This window comes from Quercus lobata, chromosome 10, assembly GCF_001633185.2.
Source record: "Quercus lobata isolate SW786 chromosome 10, ValleyOak3.0 Primary Assembly, whole genome shotgun sequence".
NCBI lineage: Eukaryota > Viridiplantae > Streptophyta > Magnoliopsida > Fagales > Fagaceae > Quercus > Quercus lobata.
In genome coordinates, this window is record NC_044913.1 from 57,983,217 (window position 1) to 57,997,798 (window position 14,582).

Sequence of the window (14,582 nt, forward strand, 5' to 3'; positions counted from 1 at the left end):
ATATTACCACCAATGTGATTGTGTTTATATTTAGGTACATGTTGATTTGGTTTGATGTATTCATTTCTTTAATTTTCAATAACTCGGTATACACCTTTACGATTTGGGTAGAACTATGGAAGAGTGTTATTTTTGCAATCAATGGTTAATACGAATTTTGTGTTAAATTAAAGGAAATGTCACTAAACCCAAAATAAAGTTAAATTTACAGTTTTAACTTATTGATAAAAATAATATGAAAGACACCATAAATTTAAATTCTACCATATATATAAAAGAAAAAAAAATACATAATCTTGAAAAAAGGAATAACATGTTAAAAAAAAAAAAAATCAATTTCTCAAATAAATAAATTTCAAGTAATTTGTGTCAACTTGATGGTTTTTGGACTCTCCAATCTAAGAAGTGGGTCTTTTTGGCAAAGATAGACTAAATGATTGTTGGAAAATTCCAAGTCTATCAAATACGTGTTGGATACTCTAATCCAACAAACAACTCATGATCCTGTTATAATCTCATGGTTTGTCCCATTGGCACGACTTTCATTTCAAAACGTCGTTAGCAGTCACACCACAGTCGCAAAAGTTTCCAATTTCCAGAATATATAGCCGCTTCAAAGCTAAAACCACCATGCCTATGAAATGCCTCCCCCCACACTGTTGTAACTTATCCAGGGAACAAATTCCATACCTCAAAGCATGAATAGATGAGTGAGCATAAGAAAATTCAGGACAATGCCTTTTGTTAAAGAATCAAATATATCACACGAGTCTGAAAAATGCCCTTACAAGCTCTCCAAAATCCAAATAAGATTCTTTGTTTTTTTAGTCAAATCAAACAACTCCAGTATAGTCATTTCTGTCAACTATTTTTTTTTTTTTTTTTTTGGAGAAGAAATTTTTTTAAACTTGAGAGACAAGAGGAATTTACTACTACTTTAGCAGTTCTTCAACACTCTTATACAAGTGGTGGGGGAGCATCATTAATTGCTTTTAGCCAATCTTGACTAAATGGTTCTTGGAAAATACTACCTAAACGTGTTGTATACTCTAAATCCCCGCTTACGCAAAAATAAACTAGCTGGTAATTTAACTTACTAAAAAGAACAATGATCGATACCATAAATTTAAATTCTATTATATTTATATGAATAAAAAAATAAAAATTTCATGTTCTACTTAAAAAAAAAAAAAAAAAAAATTAAATGTTATAAAAAAATACAATATTTCAAAAGAAAAATGTTATATTCACAACATTTTCATAATACTTTTATAATAAGTCTTAAGTGGTACGTTACTAGTAGCTGTTATGGGTGGTTGAAAAAGTAATTTAAGTTATAAGTTTATGTAGGAACCAATAACAACTAACCACCTAGAATTTATTTTAAAAATATTGTAAATATATCGCTTCTCTTTATCAAATAAAAAAAATTCAAGAGAAGTGAATTTACTAAATAAATATATCACTTCTCTATATTTTTTACCTTTTGACCAAAATTGACTAAATGATTGTTGGATAATGCCAAGTCTATTATATACGTCCAGCAACTCAAAGTTCTATGTGCGAAATGAATGTCCTACATTATTGATCAGATTTCTAAAATGGAAAAGTTAGGGACACAAGTATGTGGTGGGCTGTAAGCGGTGAAGGTAAAATAGTGGATTTATACTTCCATCAGCCACAACTTGTCATGTGATGAGTCGTAACAAAAATTGTAAATTATTTTCTATCCCTAGCATTACTCCTATAAAAGCAGGGACGGATCCACACTAGGGCCCACCCCCCATTAAAGAAAAAAAAAACTAGTATAAAAAAAATTAAAATTTGCCCTTATATATATATTTGTCTCTTCTCCTCTAAAATATTTAGATATTGACTTACAAGAAAATAAATAAATAAATAAAATTCATGTCACTTTAAATACAATATATATATATATATATATATATATATGGACTAAACAAAAATCGTGCACAAAAGAAGAAACACTTATTTTGTATGTTATACTTTGTTGATATGTTTTATAATATGAAATGTTTAAGAAATACTTATTTTGTATGTAGTATTTTTTGAATATGAAATAGATATTAGTTTTTATTTTCATAATTTTTTTTTTTGGTTTTAAGTTTTGGCACCCCCTATGATTCCTGGTTCCGTCCCTGCATGTAGAATCCAACACTCTAATCCAACAACTTAAGGTCCTACATGCAGAATGAATGTACCTACATTATTGATCAAATTTTTGAAGGGTGTGCATCTTTTTTTACCTTTTGACTAAAATTGACTAAATGATTGTTGGACAATGCCAAGTCTATTATATACGTCCAACAACTCAAAGTTCTATGTGCAAAATGAATGTCCTACATTATTGATCAGATTTTTAAAATAGAAAAGTTAGGGACACAAGTATGTGGTGGGTTGTGAGCGGTGAAAGTAAAATAATGGATTCATACTTTTATCAGCCACAACTCGCCATGTGATGAGTTGTAACAAAATTGTGAATTATTTTCTGTCCCTAGCATTGCTCCTATAAAATTATGATTTTCGGAAAATATAAAGCGGTTTTAAAATGTGTTTGATGAAATTGGGCTTTTTTTAAAAGCTGGGTATTTGGTAAAAATTATTAGAAAGTAATTTTAAAAAAACTGAGTGTTTGGCTAGCACTTTTATATATATACACACACATATACATATGAGTTTTTCATACTATATGATGATTTCACCTTCTTAATAATAATAATAATTGTTATTGTTGTTATTATTATTATTATTATATAGTTTTTGACTTATTAATTATTTTTATTAGTATCATAATTATTTATCATTACTATTACCGACTTCTTATCAATAGTAATTATTTATTTATTTATTTTCATTATAATGACACACAATATGATAATGAGAAAAAAAAATTCAAATACATAGTAACAATCCAAGTTTTTTTTTTTTTTTGAAAGCTAGTAATAATCCAAGTTTAAATTGTAATACATGATAATTTAAAACAAAACAAATTAGTTAAAGCTTTATGATGTTAAAGCTTTCATTTTTATCACCCTTGAGCTTTATCATCAAAATGTACTATTAGATATCTTATACGAGTTTACAAATCTAACTTGTATGTACAATAACTTGTCTGTGTTTCACACTTCATGAATCTTGTTTAAGTGTTTCAGTTAAGATAGGTTGCAAGTCTATCATGCCATGATCTCTTTTCTTGCAAAGTTTTTCAAGAGTTCATAGTAGTAGTTAGGCTTATGTACTTTTATGTAATAGTTATGGAAATTGTTGGTTTGGACTTCTCTCACAATTATGCTTGTGGTTTTGTCACGAATTGCCAAATTGGGAGATTGTTAGGGTCATATTTTATGTAATTGTCTAATCCTTTGACAAAATGCACTTTACTTGTAAATTGGGTAGATCTAAGTTGGGTTTGATACATATCAAGTTGTTGTATTAAAGACATGAAAAATTATCTAAGAAACAAATGAAGAAAAGCTATTTTATTGTAGCTCGACACTAGCTCGACAGAAGACTGCTATCGAGAATTAATGGGAAGCTCGACACTAGCTTGACACTAGCTCAATCTATCGAGCTTTATGAATTCAGAATTTCCAGATTTGAATTTCGGCCCATGTTGATATTTTTGTTTAGGTTTTCTTTTCTCACAACCCTAGACATATATAAGGCTTATCTTAAAAGCCGTCATAACAGAGATATAGGGACCAAGAGCTAAATTCTCTCTGTGAGAAGCTACTACGTTTGTACACCATAGGGTTTTGTAACCAAATACTTCCTGATCTTCATTGTTGATAAAGTGAAAAACTTTGCAGCCAATAACAACCATTCAAGTTGCTGGAGTTAGTCATGTACTGAGATTTGTGCGAAGGAGTTAGTCACAGATTAGAGATTTGTGCAATAAAGGAAAGAATGCTACTACAAGACTAAGTCCAATTGTGTATTGGAGCGAAGGTTCAATTGTAGGTTGGTATTTCGGAATAGGCCAGGGTAGTGGTAAGATTCTTTATACTTGTAACCGCTTAATTTTTTATTAGTGGATTCTTGGAAGTAATGACCTTAAATTCACCCGGTAGGGTTTTTGCCTTGCGAAAGGTTTTCCCAATTTGTCAACAAATCAACGTGTCAGTTTAATTTCCACTGCATTTAGTTTATTTGGTAATTTGTTGGTACCTCCATAATTTGCATGTAATTTGACTTAATTAATTAAATAGGGCAATTGAATTAATTAACTAGAGTCAAGCTATCTTAACCCACTAGTATCTTAATTTATTGATAAAAATAATCATCAAGAGGTGGAGTGGACATCATAAATTTAAATTCTACTTTATCTATAAAAAAAAATTCAATTTCTCAAAGAAATATATTTAAGTAATGTGTCAACATGATAGTTCTTGGACGCTCCTATCCAAGTGGTGGGTGTGCATCATTTAACTTTTTGGCCAAAATTGGTGGAATAATTGTTGGACAATGCCAAGTCTATCATATATATGTTGGATACTCTAATCCAACACCTCATGGTCCTAGGGGCTCCAGTTTTTTAAAACTTTTTTGGAAAGTGTCAGTTTAAAAAAATGCTTAATGAAATTGAGATTTAAAAATAAATAAATAAATAAAGTGTTTGGTAAAAGCTATTTGAAAAAACAAGCATTAAGTTGGCTTATAAATGCAACGGCACAAATCTTTAGTAATAAATAGTTTCTAAGAACTAAAAATTGTAGCAACAATAATACATTTCATTCAACACTAGAAAAAGAAAAATATAATGTTCAAAAACAAAAACAAACAAAAAGAAATAATTTCAACATCTTTTTTTTAGTCAAATTGGACAAGTAATTTCTGTCAACTGCTTTTTTCTAAGAAGAAATTTCTATCAACTTGAGAGACACTCCCATCCAAGTGGTGGGGGTACATGATAGTTTTTCTTATCATTAAGTAGCTTTTAAACAATCTTGACCAAATCATTCTTGGAAAATGCTACCCAAACGTGTTGGATACTCGCATTCTTGGAAAATTCTACTCAAATATTTTTATTTTTATGTAAACTACCCAAACGTGTAGTACATTCTAAATCCCACGTACACAAAAAATCTACTCTTATTTTGGTTGAACATTTCATTGGTTCAAAAATATCCATACACTCTTTGGTTTAAGTAGAGACAAAATTGAAAGACAACCTGGTAAAAAGGCATCCCTAACTCACATGTACAACATTATTTAAAAAAAAAAAAGATCATTTTCCCTTTGGTTTTCAAATTTAATTTGAACTTCTAATTTATTCAGTCAAGAATTTTAAATTTTAAATTTTATAATTTATTTAGTAAAGGATTCTACTAACCACAAGTAATTTATCCTAAACTCTCAATCATGGTTTTTCATTTTATTTTTAAAACCCCCATGTTTTAAGATAACCGAAATGGAATGTAATAGTAACACTAAGAAAAGAAATTTTCTATGACCGTTATTAAGTTAAATTGTGACAATTTTGATTTTTTTTTTTTTTAATGGGTGTAGATGTTGTGGCATATTCAATCTAATCGTCTTGCCATTAAATTAGTACACACTATCTCATACACGCTAGACACATTTCCTAAAAATGAGTACACAGTATCTCTATTTAAAAATATCTCACACCTCTCTTTTTCTTTTAGATTGCCTCTCCATTTTTTTTCCCATCCTTATTTTGGTGGTAGTTTAGTACTGCAAAAAGAATCAAATTCTATCTTTGGGTTTTTTCTTTGTGTTGTTTATTTCACCGTGTTTACAATAGTGGTTGTTGTATTTAGTTTAATGTGTTAATAATTATGGTTTTTTTCCTTCCTTTTTTTTTAAAAAATTAGTTTTTATGAACAAGTTATGAGTGGGATTGCTTTACCATTAGAATCCAATAAGATATACACGGAGTAAAGATGGGCTGATTGTTATCTTTTTATTTTTATTTTTTTTATATTTCATTTTATTACTTGATTTGGTTTGAAAGTGTACATTCTCTTTTATATTACCACCAATGTGATTGTGTTTATATTTAGGTATATGTTGATTTGGTTTGGTGCATCCATTTCTTTCATTTTCAATAACTCGGTATACACCTTTACGATTTGGGTAGAACTATGGAAGATTGTTCTTTTTGCAATCAATGGTTGATACGAATTTTGTGTTGAATTAAAGGAAATGACACTAAACCCAAAATAAAGTTAAATTTATAGTTTTAACTTATTGATAAAAATAATATGAAAGACATCATAAATTTAAATTCTACCATATATATATAAAAGAAAAAAAAATTATATAATCTTGAAAAAAGGAATAACATGTTATTAAAAAAAAAAAAAAATTCAATTTGTCAAAGAAATAATTTCAAGTAATTTGTGTCAACTTGATGGTTCTTGGACGCTCCTATCTAAGTAGTGGGTCTTTTTGGCAAAAATAGACTGAATGATTGTTGGACAATTCCAAGTCTATCAAATACATGTTGGATACTCTAATCCAACAAACAACTCATGATCCTGTTATATCTCTCATTGGCACGACTTTCACTTCAAAACATTGTTAGCACTCATACCACAGTCGTAAAAGTTACCAATTTCCAGAATATCTAGCTGCTTCAAAGCAAAATCCACCGTGCCTATGAAATGCCTCACCCCACACTGTTGTAACTTATCCAGGGAACAAATTCCATACCTCAAAGCATGAATAGATGAGTGAGCATAAGAAAATTCAGGACAATGCCTTTTGTTAAAAGACTCAAATGATATCACACGAGTCCGTAAAATGCCCTTACAAGCTCTCCAAATAAGAACCTTTTTTTTTTTTTTAGTCAAATTAAACAACTCTAGTATAGTCATTTTTGTCAACTAGTTTTTGTTTGTTTGTTTTTTTTTTTTTTTTTTTTTTTTTTTTTTGAGAAGAAATTCTGTTACTTCTGTAAACTTGAGAGATAGAACAATTTACTACTACCTTAGCAGTTCTTTGACACTCGTATCCAAGTGGTGGGGGCGCATCATTAATTGCTTTTAGCCATTTTGACTAAATGATTCTTAGAAAATATCACGCAAACGTGTTGTATACTCTACTCCCTTTTACAAATAATAATAATAATAATAATAATAACAGCTGGTATCTTAACTTATTAGTAAGAACAATCATTGGCACCATATATTTAAATTCTACTATATTTATATAAATAAAAAAAATAAAAAATTTCATGCTCTGCTTATAAAAAATGAATTACATGTTATAAAAGAATAAATAAATACAATTTTTTAAAGAGAAATGTTATGTTCATAATTGTAAGGACTCAATTTGTAACGATTCCAAACTAATATTGGGTTCGTACGTTAAATGGCCAAACAATAAAATTTGTAGAGCGTGGGCTGAAAGACTAGACCTTGGTCACCGGACAGTAGTTAGTCATGATGTTCATGGCGGGCGCACAGAGGTGAACTTAGCGTATCTAATAAGACTTTTCCCTCGGCACGGCCTGAGTGGCTCCGGTCCTTAGACCTCGTCCGATGAGCTTCATGTTCTTATTATTCTCCCTTTTTTAGGATTCAATGGCTTGGGAGACGATCCCTCCTCCCCTTTTTTGGCGCATTAGCCCTTATATTATATAGCCCTTCTCGGTTGATCCTGACTTTCCATCTGTTGATCAGGTAGGTAACTACTCGAGTACCTGTCCCATCAGCCGCCTCTCCCTACTTTCTGTTAGTTGCAATAACCGAAGTCACACTGTGCAGGAGTCTTTTCCTATCAATGTGGCTAGGACGTTTGTTGGCGCATTCAATGTGGAGGTGACGTCTTCTCCTTGAACTACTCCCACATTGTACCCCCGTGCGAGTCCCATTCTACTCATCTTTTCTTCTGGGAGCGCTTTGGAGGCTGCCTTTGATGACATGTCGTTATTCCCTTTTAGGCTTTGGGATGTCGAGGAAAGGGTCATCCTCGGCTACCTCTTTAGGCTATTTGGTCTTTCACTACTTGTCCTCGGCAACTTCTCTCCTCGGCGCGGGCCCTGGGCCCTAATGGAAAGTGGGCTGGGACACAAATTCTCTGGCCCCACAATAATATTCTCACAACAAATTCTAAGCGGTAAGTTATTAGTAATTGTTATGGGTGAGTAAAAAAGTAATTTAAGTGATGAGTTCATATTAGAACCAATAACAATTAACCACTTAAAATTTGTTGTAAAAATATTGTGAAAATATTATAAATGTATCACTTCTCTTTCTCAAATAAATAAATTCGAGTAATTTCTATCAATTTGATAGTTTTTGATGCCCCTGTCCAATTGGTGGCTGTGCATCATTTTTTTTTTTAATACTTTTTGACCATAATTGACTAAATTATTGTTGGAAAATGCCAATTCTATCATATATGTGTTGGATACTCTAATTAAACAACTCAAGGTCCTATATGCAAAATGAATGTACCTGCATTATTGATCAGATTTTTAAAGAGTGTGCTTCAATTTTTACTTTTTGACTAAAATTGATTGATTTATTATTGGACAAGGTCAAGTCTATCTACACGTGTTGGACACTCTAATCCAACTACTCAAGGTCCCAAGTGCAGAATAAATGTACCTGCATTATTGATCAGATTTTTAAGAGGGAAAATGGTAGAGACACAAAATAATTTACAATTTTTACTAAAATTTACCACATGGTGAACTGTGTTAAAAGTTGTGGATTATTTTGTGTCCCTAAACCTTGCCCCTTTAAAATTTTGCTTTTCTAAAAAAATGGTGTGGTTTTAAAAAGTGTTTAATGAAATTGAGCTTTTTTGAAAAGTTGAGTATTTGGTAAAAACTATTAGAAAGTAATTTTGAAAAAATTGATTGTTTAGCTAGCACTTATATATATATATATGATTATTTAATAATAATAATAATAATATTATTATTATTATTATAATATAGTTTTTGACTTAGTAATTATTTTTATTAATGTCATTATTATTTGTTATTGTAAGGACACGATTCGTGGCGGACCATAACAGTGTCGGGTTCGCACGTGAAAAGGCCCTAACAATATCATTTGTAGAGCGTGGGTTTGGAAGGCTAGGCCTTGATCGACAGGCGGTGGGTTTTTTGTGGTGTTCGTACAAGTTTAAGTTTTCCTTCACCCCTGGAGTTTTTCTCCTGGAGGTGGGCTGGGAGGCTCTGGTTTTTGGCCATTTTTCCCAACCCCTCCTTTAGGTTACTTATTTTTCCTTTTATATTTGCCTGCGTTCATTGTCCTTCGTCCACGTATAGGATCAACCTTTCCAAGATTGATACTTGTCCCGTCAGTCCATACCCAAAGTCGTTGGGGATGGTTGTAAAAGCCAAAGAATGCGGCTCTGTCAGGTTCAGAGTATTAAATGGCAATAACAGCAGCTTTCCCTGGATATTTTAGATCTTTCTTCCAAGTTTCAGTCCTATACCGTTTTTACCCTTCTTTCTGGGGGTATTTTTGGGTCTGTCGAGGACTGAACTGCCCTCGGCGGTATCCAAAGGCTATCTTGTCGAGTTTGGGCCATAGCCCTCCTCGGCTTGGGCCCTCGGATTCTCCCCGGGTAGATGGGCCTGGCCCATAAAACATTTGGGCCTCACAATAGCCCCTTAAAACCCGGCTGTCCAACCTCTTGGTTGGAAAGGGGGGTTTTGGTGATGCCGAACCTCTTCCTACGGCCCAATCAATTTGGCCTATTAATAATGCTGGCGGCTCTTCATCTGTCCAAGAAATGCATCGGTCCATGAGACAGTTTTTTGATTTCGCGCTTGATGCGTTCTTATCGTTTGGGTATCCAAAACGCGCTTTTAATGACCACTATTTACGAGACTACTTTAATTCGGCGGTTTGTTTTGATGGGGTGGAGAAACGGAACCGGCATGTTTGTGTTGGCAGATTCCTTTGGAGATCTGAACCTATTAAATGTCTCCCGCTCCATCCTCTGTATAAGAAGGAAGGGAGGAGGTTATTGTTTTTGTAAAGAATCCCTTTTCATCCTTCTGAGATTTGAAATACTTGGCCTCCCCTAGGGTTCGTTTTACCCACTGGTTTATACACTAAATCGTGATACACTTTACCATAACAACGAGTGATGCAGGAGCCAAACCCCTCCCATAAACGCCATGTTCCAATAAAGCTTATTATGACTCGATCGGGACAGGAATGGCGAAGACTCAAAATCAACCTCACCCTTCTTTCAGTCAAAATCCGAAGCAGGGACTTGTCACGTCAAACTTTCGGTGTGACTGAGTCGAGAACACCCATCATCAGTACCAGCCGCCCTCCTATGAGCATACCTAGTATGGCTCCAGTGTGTTGGGAGTCAGGATCGAGGCAGGGACTAAGTGTCTCTACTTCTTCCTCTCTTCCTTCACTGGTGCTACCCTCCGTCTCCCTTTCTTAGTCTTCCCAGCACCAGATCCATCCTGGTGCTTTCACTTCTCCCTCTTTTGCTCCTTTTTCTTTCTTTTCATCTCTTCTCTCTTCTTCTCCTCCTTCTTTACTTATGTCCTCCATCTTCTTCATTCATCTCCTCCATCTTCTTCATTGATTTCTTCCTTACTATTTCCTTCTCCTTCATTTTTTTCCCAAAGAAGGTTCTTATCGTAATATGAGCAGTATTGAGGCAGAGATTGGAGAGACTTTGAAGACGAGTTTAAAAGACGCCTGACAGTTTACTTATCTGTACTACGGATGCAATTGTTGTTTAGGCAGTTCACATTTTGTATAGGCTCGTTTGAGCCCCTCTTTGTACGTTGTAATAATTTTTCGTATTAATAAAAATTGTTGTTATTTTATTTCGCATGTTTTGTCTCTATGCCCTTTTTTTTTTTAAATTTACAAACGCTGCTCGGCACAATAATGTAGCATCTAAACCAATGACGACTAAGACCAAAATACTTGATAATAAAAAGATGTCGCCATAACTTTAATAGAAATGCTTGGCACAATAAAGCCGACCAGTGAAAAGTAATACTTACCCCCTGCTAGCCGAGGAGAAAAACGTAGGTTTGATGCCGTGTGAGGAATAACCATTTGAAGATATATCACCCACCAAATGAACAGCCTTCTTATACGACTAAATGCTGGGGCGTTCCACCACCTTCCTTACACCTTTATTGGCCTTAACCTTTTATGGTGTTTAAGCCGTGGGTGAAGTGACCTGACATTTTTATTAAGTAACCCATCTTACGAAATTCAAACCTTTTCTTATCAAAGTATTTGGTTTCCCCATTGGCTTGGGTCCGAGGACCATACAAGGCGTTGGTTCTGTCCAAAACTTGTAATAATTATAATTTTTTGTACTTGGTTTTCCCATAGGCTTGGGTCCGAGGACCATGCAAGGCCTTGGTTCTGTCCAAAACTTGTGATTTTTTCTTTTTTGTACTTGGTTTCCCCATAGGCTTGAGTCCGAGGACCATGCAAGGCCTTGGTTCTGTCCCTGGGCCCATATGCTGAACGAGCTTGGGCCGCGAATTTACTGGGCCCACACATTAAGAGGTATTTCCGTAGTTTTTGATCACGCGGTACTTTTTGGCGTCCCAGTGTTCGAGGTGCGCCTTCTCGAGACTCCTTTAGCCTCAGGGTTGCAGACGACGTTGGAAATCGAGTTAGAGACGTTTTGTCTGTAGCGTTCCTTGGGACGCTGCGTGAATTAAATGCCACCGGTTTACTTCTGGGTATAAATGGGATAGGGGATCACTTCACTTGCACATGAACTCTTCTGTTCCCTTCAGAACCATATTTCTTCCATATCCGCGATCTCTCTTTCTAGTGCCATTGCCTCAAAGCAAGATGTTTGAGGCGTGGATGGGGATGAAAGGTCTCCGCACGCTTCAGAGGCACCGAATCCTCAAGGTGATATGGTATGGACAAGGATGGCACAGATTCAAGCCAGTCCTCCGTCTTGACAGGAGGAAGATGGTATTCCTCCTTCTTTTAGTCAAAATCCGAAGCAGGTTCTGGTCATGCCAGATTTTTGGTATGTCAGAAGAAGGAATTTCCGCCATCAGCGCCGTCTGCCTTGTAGCAGGCAAATTTTTGCGAGGACTCCCCAACTTCCGGCTCCCTGCACCTTTTCTGTAGATGGTGTTAGCCTGAGGTCAGGTTCCTTGCACCTTTTCTTCACCGGTGCAGGCCCCAAGTTGGGTTCTTTTGCTGCCTGAGTTATGGGCGTGCAAAAGTATTGAGGAGGAACAAGGTCTCGAGGCAGTAGCCAACTTCTCCTCTGAGCTACCTCCTCGACTTTATCTTCACTCTCTTGCATTTTTCTTTTACTTACGTAGTTAACTTTAATGTAAGCTTGTTTCAGCTTTTCATTGTACATTGTACTGTTCCTTTGTCTTAACAAAAGATGTGTTTATTTCTTTATACATACTTTTCTTCTCTGCAACAACTACTTTGTGCATGAATATTAAATCTAAGCTTGCCCTTAATGATACTCCAGGCAGAAAATGCCTTAACACAGATTCCTATTGGTTTAAACTCACAAGTATTATCAAGTATAACAATGGTAATCCTCAGTAAATTAAACTCTTAGAACTAACCGGGATAACTGCTGAGTGTTGCGCGATGCACGCTAGACCAATGTCCAAAACTTAGCTTTCCTCCTCCAAGTAGTTGGTTTCCCCATAGGCTTGAGTCCGAGGACTATGCAATGCCTTGGTTCTGTCCAAAACCTAGTTTTCCTCATCCAGGTAGTTGGTTTCCCCAGAGGCTTGAGTCCGAGGACTATGCAATGCCTTGGTTCTGTCCAAAACCTAGTTTTCCTCATCCAGGTAGTTGGTTTCCCCAGAGGCTTGAGTCCGAGGACTATGCAATGCCTTGGTTCTGTCCAAAACCTAGTTTTCCTCATCCGGTAGTTGGTTTCCCCAGAGGCTTGAGTCCGAGGACTATGCAATGCCTTGGTTCTGTCCAAAACCTAGTTTTCCTCATCCAGGTAGTTGGTTTCCCCAGAGGCTTGAGTCCGTGGACCATGCAATGTCCTGGTTCTGTCAAAAACCTAGTTTTCCTCATCCAAGTAGTTGGTTTCCCCAGAGGCTTGAGTCCGTGGACCATGCAATGTCCTGGTTCTGTCAAAAACCTAGTTTTCCTCATCCAGGTAGTTGGTTTCCCCAGAGGCTTGAGTCCGTGGACCATGCAATGTCCTGGTTCTGTCAAAAACCTAGTTTTCCTCATCCAGGTAGTTGGTTTCCCCAGAGGCTTGAGTCCGAGGACTATGCAATGCCCTGGTTCTGTCCAAAACGTAGTTTTCCTCATCTAGGTAGTTGGTTTCCCCATAGGCTTGAGTCCGTGGACCATGCAATGCCCTGGTTCTGTCCAAAACTTAGTTTTCCTCATCCAGGTAGTTGGTTTCCCTATAGGCTTGAGTCCGTGGACCATGCAATACCCCGGTTCTGTCCAAAACCTTGTTTTCCTCATCCAAGTAGTTGGTTTCCCCATAGGCTTGAGTCCGTGGACCATGCAATGCCTTGGATCTGTTCAAAACCTAGTTTTCCTCATCCAAGTAGTTGGTTTCCCCATAGGCTTGAGTCCGTGGACCATGCAATGCCCTGGTTCTGTCCAAAACCTAGTTTTCCTCATCCAGGTAGTTGGTTTCCCCATAGGCTTAAGTCCGTGGACTATGCAATGCCCTGGTTCTGTCCAAAACCTTGTTTTCCTCATCCAAGTAGTTGGTTTCCCCATAGGCTTGAGTCCGAGGACCATGCAATGCCTTGGTTCTGTCCAAAAACCTAGTTTTCCTCATCCAAGTAGTTGGTTTCCCCATAGGCTTGAGTCCGAGGACTATGCAATGCCTTGGTTCTGTCCAAAACCTAGTTTTCCTCATCCAGGTAGTTGGTTTCCCCATAGGCTTGAGTCCGTGTGACCATGCAATGCCCGGTTCTGTCCAAAACCTAGTTTTCCTTATCCAGGTAGTTGGTTTCCCCATAGGCTTGAGTCCGTGGACCATGCAATGCCTTGGTTCTGTCCAAAACCTAGTTTTCCTCATCCAGGTAGTTGGTTTCCCCATAGGCTTGAGTCCGTGGACTATGCAATGCCCTGGTTCTGTCCAAAACCTAGTTTTCCTCATCCAGGTAGTTGGTTTCCCCATAGGCTTGAGTCCGTGGACCATGCAATGCCCTGGTTCTGTTCCCAAAACCTAGGTTTCCTCATCCAGGTAGTTGGTTTCCCCAGAGGCTTGAGTCCGCAGGACTATGCAATGCCTTGGTTCTGTCCAAAACCTAGTTTTCCTCATCCAAGTAGTTGGTTTCCCCAGAGGCTTGAGTCCGTGGACCATGCAATGCCCTGGTTCTGTCCAAAACCTAGTTTTCTCTTTGTGTGGGATCTTGGCTTTAGGGGAGTTAGCTCCTCAGCCAAGTCCCTAGAGTTTACCCATATGATTAACGCTATCAAGTGCCTAGTTTGCTCTTTACGGGGGACCTTGGCTTTAAGGGAGTTAGCTCCTCAGCCAAGCCCCTAGTTAAGAAACGTAGCCCCTAGCAGAACTTTATACTAGAACTCTATAACCAACAGTTAGAAATAACGAAGAAACTCTATCGACCCACATCCTATACCAACACACAAGCCTTCCCCACA